Source organism: Populus nigra, chromosome 7 (assembly GCF_951802175.1).
Source record: "Populus nigra chromosome 7, ddPopNigr1.1, whole genome shotgun sequence".
NCBI lineage: Eukaryota > Viridiplantae > Streptophyta > Magnoliopsida > Malpighiales > Salicaceae > Populus > Populus nigra.
In genome coordinates this window covers 17,665,530-17,673,763 of record NC_084858.1, presented here as the reverse complement: position 1 = coordinate 17,673,763, position 8,234 = coordinate 17,665,530, and the positions used below count along the sequence as shown (strand labels likewise).

General features: G+C 28.4%; 1 long non-coding RNA gene across 1 annotated transcript; it reads right to left on the bottom strand.

Moving 5' to 3' along the window:
- Nucleotides 1–780, bottom strand: LOC133698385 (uncharacterized). The gene is made up of 2 exons (XR_009843102.1): nucleotides 632–780; nucleotides 1–532 (listed from the first exon to the last, which is right to left on the bottom strand). It is a non-coding gene; the product is annotated as an uncharacterized LOC133698385 (long non-coding RNA).
- Between the last annotated feature and the right edge of the window lie 7,454 nt (nucleotides 781–8,234).

The following is an 8,234-nucleotide window of genomic DNA, read 5'->3' as shown; positions in this document are numbered from 1 at the left end:
TCTCTTAGAATAATGAACAAAGAAACTTTAGCATGACATAAACGGGCATTTTCTTTGAAGAAATCATATTAGCTAAAGACACTTCGTCTCTGATTACAAATCCGCAAGCTTAAATGTAATGAGCCATTTTAGATCAAAACAGCATGCTTAGGAATTGGAAACATCACCAAAAAGCACAACAATTCTGTATTTTAAGCGGCCGAAGTCTTGTGTTCTGTATTGATTCTACTGTTGATTGCAAACACAAGACATTTGACTATTGATTCTACCTCCTCTACCCATCGGATTAGGTAGCAAATTATTTCTGCATTCGTGTCAAAACCAATGCACGGCCGGTGAGTTGCCTTGCAAAATGATTTCTTCACTCTGTGTTCTTTCGTCTCTTGTAGCTATTTGGCTAACCATGAAGACACGTAAGAGCCCAAAGACATCATTAATAACTTCGTTCACATCCTCTGTTTTTTCAAGGATGCTTATGATCAGCTAATCTTGGATGTAACACTCAGATAACAGTAACTCTTTGCCACAGTTTCTGCAAAATTGAGCTTTAAATTAATGTATATACGTGTGTCTCTTAACTTGAGAAGCCATTTACCAAAAAGAAAAAACTTGAGAAGTCGAAGGTTGATACTCCATTGATGTCATTCTCCTCGGAGGTTGAACCCAGGAACTGAAAACTTGTATGGTCCATCCCAATTCTGTAGATTGAGAGAGTTTGCGATAATTTTCTAGGATCCGAGAAGATCCACAGGCTAGCTAGCTAGCTAGCTAGGATTGTCTTTTAGTGAGATCTGCCATACACATAGACATGGGTTGGCATCTATTTAAATCCTACCAACTTTTGTCGTTGTCAACCCGACAGGACAACCCATCGCTTTGCTCCATTGTACCAGCTGGGGAAAGAGTGAACCATTACCGAATTTATGGTATTTACTTTTGATTAGCTAGGTTTGGTTAAAAAAAATTTAATTTTAAAAAAAAATCAACTAGAAAACAAGTTGAGAGTTTAAAAAATAAATATAAATTAAAATATTTAATTTTGTATTATGAGTGGCTCTCAAAATAAGAATAAAAAAATATTTGTCTAATTAAAATCTTTTAACCTTATTAATGCACTCAATTTTTTTTATAATTTTTTACTAGAATATTTATTTTTTAGACATCATCTAAGCATAATCATAAAAGCAAGTTTTTTTATTAAAAATAATATTTCTATAATTTTGAAGCAAATGTATTAAGAAACATAAAAATAATACAATGTTCAATAATACATGCGGATCAACCTGGAGTTTCCCAAGCTCAGCTCCTTAGCTAACCAAGATTTCAAATTAAATATGTGCATAATCATAAAAGCAAGTTTTTTTATTAAAAATAATATTTCTATAATTTTGAAGCAAATGTATTAAGAAACATAAAAATAATACAATGTTCAATAATACATGCGGATCAACCTGGAGTTTCCCAAGCTCAGCTCCTTAGCTAACCAAGATTTCAAATTAAATATGTGGGAATTGATGTGATGTAATTCAATTAATTTGACAAATCTAAATGCAATTTGGTCAAAATTTGATGTGACTTAAAAAAAATCAAGATTTTATCATTTTAGTTTTTTTTTAATATTAAAACAATAATATTTTTAATAAATCTTTAAAACACATTCTTTTCAAGTTTTTAAAAGTATTGAGAATATGAAATGTTTTATTAATTTAGTTCAATGTAGGCTCCCCATTAAATCGAGAATCAGGGTCATGGATTCAGTTGAATTTAATAATTTTTTTAAAAATCTTAATTTTTATTTAAATAAATAATAATTAAAAAAACTCACATGAAAGCCATCGAATTAAAGTTTTTTTAAAAACATACATAAAAGGTTGTAAAAAAAACACTTATTAATATTATAAAAAGAATGTTATAATTTTATTTGAAAATAAAATAAAAATTAAAAATTATTCAATCAAATATCATAAATATATTTTTAATTTATTTATTTTAATAAATTTTTATTAAAATTAATATATATATATATATATATATATATAAAAGTATAAAGGCCAAAAGGAGCCAAGTGTGTATTTGGGTTTAGATGGGCTAGATGGGCTAACACATTTAAAAAAGGCTAGGAGTGAGGACATGCAAGACTTTGCCTGGATGTTTGGCAAAATCGAGCATTAATTTAATGTTGGATAGTTTTTTCTTATACTAAATAACCTTGTAGTATGCTAATTAAAATAAATTATGAGTCTCAAATCCAAGCCAACATAGTTTACAAGGATAAAATAAAAATAAAAAAAACTTATGACCAAAGTAAAAAATTCTCCAGAGAAAAAAATAAATAAAAACACTATCAAAATCCACATTACTTTCTCTCACATGAAATCTATAGTAATTTAAGTTTCTTTTAATTTAACAAAGGCCTGGATAAATTCTTTGAGAATATGTGAATGCACGGCAGCCTAAGGAAAACATAATATCATGAGCTCCTTGTAATCAATTATCATCCTTTTTCTTTGGACACTTGGGTTTTTAACCTGGACTGTTTGATGTGGTTGTAGTTGTTTTTTAAAGTATTTTTTATTCAGAAAAATATTAAAGTAATATTTTTTTATTTTTTAAAAATTATTTTTAATATTACCGCATCAAAATGATCTAAAAACACTAAAAAAATATAAATTTAAATTAAAGAAAAAAATAAAATAAAATTTAAATTTTTTCAAAAATATTATAAAATACAAAAACAAACAGAACTACTCCAAAAAAAATCTTCAGAGACTAAAAATTTGGCATTTTTTCTTTTGTGTGTTTTAAAGGAGCACAAATTAATTTATGGAGAAATATTCCAACTAATTAGGTGGCCCAGTGATTAAGGAATATACTTCCTTTTAATTCTAACATGAAGATCGTTTTTAACAAGATCGAAAAGGTTACATTAATCTCAATATACAAAAACTAATCCAAAGATTCTACGGAGAACATGAGAAAAATATACCGCTTTCTGAAAAAAGATTGTTTATTTTTTTTTCCAGAGTTAATTATAACTTAATCATTGCAGTTTATCAAAATAAATAAATTAATCTTTTTATTATTAAAAGTAATTAAATAATACCTTGATCATGTTTAATTTAGTAGTATTTTGTTTCAAGAAAGATTTTTTTTCTTGTAAATCTTTCCATATTATCTACCTATGTTTATCCTTTTTCTATTGTTTTAAAAAATAAAATTGAAAAAGAACAAAAAAAGGATTTTTAAATATAAAAAGTAAATATTTAATTTCTAAAAAATTAACAAAAACTAAAACTCTTTGAAAAAACATTGTTTATCCAAATCAAATTACATTGTTTATTAGAATAATATAATGATAATTTTGTCCTTCCCGTCAAAAAACATTAAACTAGCTATTAAGGATAATAAAGTAATTTAATAAACCCATTAATCATTATCAAATTAATCAAAAATAAATAAATTTTTTAAAATTTTAAAAGTACATCACAACGATCAAAATATCATTGAAAGCAAAATTTTGTAAGCTGACATCTATAAGTTATTTTGTATTTTAAAAAAGGTTTTTCCATTATTAATAAGGTAGTTGAAGGGCAATTTGATATTTAATAAATATAAAATATTATAAAAAAAAATAAAAAGTGGCTAGCACATAGCACTAACACCTTTTGAGTAGAGCATATACGACCTTTCTCGATAGCAAAACATCAACTTCCACCATATTGTTGGAAGTGCTGTGATGTCCTCTTTTTTTTGGGATAATGTATGGTGGCAGTGGTGCAACACCGATGATCTTTTTTTTCTTATTCTTCTAATTTTCTCTCTTCTGCACTCGGAAATCACATTGGTCATATAAAAATTCATAATTATTCTCTAATTTATCAAGATATCAAATTTGATCCTTATTCTTTTGATTTTTAATTTTTGTTCTTGACACTTTTATAAAATTTTGATTTATTTTCAATTTCATCATTCAATCCCAATTTGTAATATATTATTTTCTCTAATTTAGTCATCATTCTTTTGATTATTTTTTTAGTTCTTTTGTTAAATTGATTTTTCTTTTAAATTTAATCATTTAATAAAAAATTGGTTATTTTTTCTTTCATCTAATTAATACAGTTCGGATTGGATCTAATCTATAACCTGATTCACATAATTTTTTTCCAGATTTAAAATATGTTTGCGGTAATTGAATAAGACCAACTTGTTTAATACAGTCAGACCGATATGTTGTGATGCAGTCAGTATTAATGTATTCTCACAGGAGATAAGAGCAGCACCATGGGCAGACAGTGACGCAACCCAAGCAGACACAAAATCCCAGTCCCAAGGCAGGAATGGGCTTGTAATTGTTGAACCATCTGATTGTCTACCGCACCACATGGGTCCCCAAATGGATAAATTTTGCGGGTACTGTTCCCCAGATGGTTCGACAGTTGGAATTGGAACTGCATTCGCCTCTTGAGCCGTTGTGCCCCACCTGGGCTTGAGTCCAGACACTAAAAACTCGATGTTTCTCTTGTGAATTGTTCAGGATTCTGGTGACACCCCCCCTTGCATATGAATCTGAGACAGTAGATAATAGATGCATGGCTGTCCATTCTCCATTGGCAAAACCTTTCTTTCTTTCCATGGTCAAAGAGAGCCCACAATGCTTCTTCTCAACAAGGACCCCACAGGGGCCATGCAATGCTTCTTCTTCCTCCTCCTTTTTTCTCTCTCAGAATGAAGTCGCAGATCTTATCTTATGCTCAAATCTACCATCCTTTTGCACTTGCAAAAGGGATTGCACCAGGGAAAGGAAAGGGATGGTTTTTCTTTTCTTCTTCTTCTTTCTTTTTGTCCCTCGCTAATGGTTTGGGGGGAGGAGTGCTGAGGACTCCAGTCCATAAAGAACGGATTAAGAAAGTAATTGTGGCACCATCATCATCATCATCAGAAGAATCAGCAGCATCATGGTAAATGGGTCATCATTCATCATCAGCTGAACGGGCGCACGTGACTTCGATGCTACTGATTGCTTGGTCCTACTTCTAACTCCGTGACTATCCTTGATGCTAAAGATAGACTACTTTTTCTTGCAAAGGTTCGGTGATGTGATCCCCTCCCCTTGGCCTTTCCTAGGTTACAGCCAATTATTAAAAAAAAAAAAGAGCAGGTAGTAAAACTCCCTCTGGCTAGACTATTGTGAATTGTAATATTGATACAGTACTTTGATAATTTTGCCCTTTTAAAAAATACAAATTTAAAAGCAAAACGGTATTTTCATAGAATTTAATTGCCATTAATAAATTAATGAGGGTAAACCGGTCTCTTCATGTTTTGGCTGCATAATAAAGTTATTAATTTACCCAAAAAAACAAAAAAAAAAACAAATAAACATGGTTTACATGAATTTCTTGATCTTTTTACTTTTACAAAGACAGTTAAAAATTTAAAATACATTTAAAAACAAAACAAAAAAACTAAACTTACCACTATGGGTTTTTTAATATTTTCATCGTGAGTTTTTTATACGTAATTTGAATGAGTGCAAATCAATATTTTAACAAATAAAAAATATTATAAAAAAATTATTAGTGCCTGTAAAACATCAGCAAGTGAATATCACTAGTGGCGGAGCCACGTAGAGGCGAGAGGGGGCAATGCCCCCCCCTCTAATTTCTTTCTCCCCCCCCCCCTCAATTTCCATCAGCAAGTGAATATCACTAGTGGCGGAGCCACGTAGGGGCAAGAGGGGACAATTCCCCCCCCCCAAATTTCCATCAGCAAGTGAATATCACTAGTGGCGGAGCCACGTAGGGGCAAGCCCCCCCCCCCCCCCCCCCCAAAATATCTTTCTTTCTCTTATCCCTTTTTAATAAAGAGAATTCTATGGCCAGATATATATATATATATATATATATATATATAGAGAGAGAGAGAGAGAGAGAGAGAGAGAGAGAGAGAATGAGGCAGCTGATGGGTTTGAGAAAAGAGTTGGCTTGCTCAGCAGTTATATTTTTTATACTTGCGTTGTTAGAGACTTTACTTGTATAGGTGTGTAGTTGTGATTGTTTTTTAAAGTATTTCTTGTACTGAAATATATTAAAATGATTTTTTTTATTTTTAAAAATTATTTTTGAGATCAGCGATTCAAAACGATCCAAAAAATATCAAAAAATTAGTTTTTAACAAAAACAATTTTAAAATTTCACTATATCTCTTCCTGATAGGTCAACCAGATATGGAAGCTCTAAAAATACTGGGTCTACATCTTCAAAAATTAGTTATTCAAAATGTTAGGGTTTATAATAATTTATGGGTTTGTTGAATTAATATGTATGGGTAATAATATATGCTAATGAATATGAATTGAAATGAGTTTTGATAAATTGATAAGTTTTGTTATGAATTTCATATGAAAAATGATAATGATGAATTTACTAATGATTAAAAATGAAGTACAAGACAACTAAAAAAATTAGGGATATAATAGATAAATTAAAAAAAAATATTTAATATTTATATTTAATCTACTTGTACAAAACAACAAGTCAGCAAGAACAACATCAATTTATGACAATTCTTTTAAGCTATGATTTTAAATGTTATGTACCATATGTCAGCATAGAATTGTTATCAACAACTTTCCTAGTCCTTGGAAGATTTAGAAATAGATAAATGAAAGTTTGTAGTATATATTGAGAAATATATTTTAAATGAAATTAAAAATAAAATAATTATGAAGCAGTTTTAAAATATAAAATCTCGAAGAAAACAATTATAACATACATTTTTTTCATTTTAAAAGTAATCTTAAATTAATTTTGCTTGACTTGAGTTGGTACATGTATTTCAAATTAATATATATATATATATATATATATAATATCAAATATTTATTAGTAATTTACCCCCTCATTTAAAAATTTATGGCTCCGCCACTGAATATCACCCACACCCTTTAGAAAAACAATCAACCATCAAGTTATCTCACACATCCAGTAGCAGCACAGCTAACAGGATGACGTGTGTGGTGATATTCGTGGTCATTGAGCGATGGTGGACATTTTCTTTTATGACTTTGGGATTCATGCTAAACCTTTCAAAATTCATTGTATCTTCTGGTTTGTATTTAATTCAATTTTAGTTCTTGTTATGTTAATTGTTTTTTATGTTGATTTTAATTTATTTTGAATATAATTTTTTTTTTCAATTTCATCCATAAATATTTTATTTTATTTAATTTTTATATCCAGATTTGGTCCTCATTCTTTTGATTGCTTTTTTTTTAATCTTTTTTTTTAATTTTTAATTTTTATCCCTCAACATTTTATTTCATTTAATTTATACATCTAATTTTGATCCTCATTCTTTTAATTGATATATTTTTTTTTCTTTTCTTTATTTATTTTGTTTTTCATTGTAGTCCCTAATTATTTTATTTAATTTAATTTTTATACCAAATTTGGTTTTCATTGTTTTATTTTTTAATTTTTTATAATTAAGAATCTTACTTTGTTATTTTTTTTTTCATGTATTTCTTCTACAGGGTAATCATAATCTCATGACTTGAATCACTAGTTTCAAATATTAGTCAAGTTTAAGTTTATTCTCTTTTTAGGTTTATTTTTACGAATTGATTTTTCCTCTAATTTCATCATTCAATATTGAGTTATTGACACTTGAGCTTCGTGATTTGTTCTATTTTTTTATGAGGTTATTTCGATCTCAAACTCAATTTTTTTTCTTGGTGTTTTTTAATATAAAATTGATTTTTTTTTCACTTTATCCATTGATATTAGATTATTGCCCTTGAGCTTTGTGATTTTTTTACTTTTTTTTATATGGGGTTATCCCAAGTATGGGTTCGTCAAGTTAACCCTTGTTGGCTCAAGTTTTTTTTCCACTATTTTTTTTATTGATTTAGCTTTGGTCTTTTTTCTATGTTCTTTTTTTTTAAATAAAATTATTTTAATCTTGATCTCGTATTCCGGATATCGTTTTTATTAAGTTATATCGGGTTGATATAGGTTATCATTACCTGAATATTTTTTTTATGTTAGAAAAAAATTGACCCAACATGTGTTGTAGCATAGTCCACCTATTTAGTCTTCTACTATATTTTACTTCTTTTTTTTAAAAAGTACTTTTATTTTTTTTGCCAAAGTATTAATAATAAATGGTCTAAATAATTTTCTATGATACTAGTTATTCTACTATATTTTACTTCTTTTTTAAAAAAATACTTT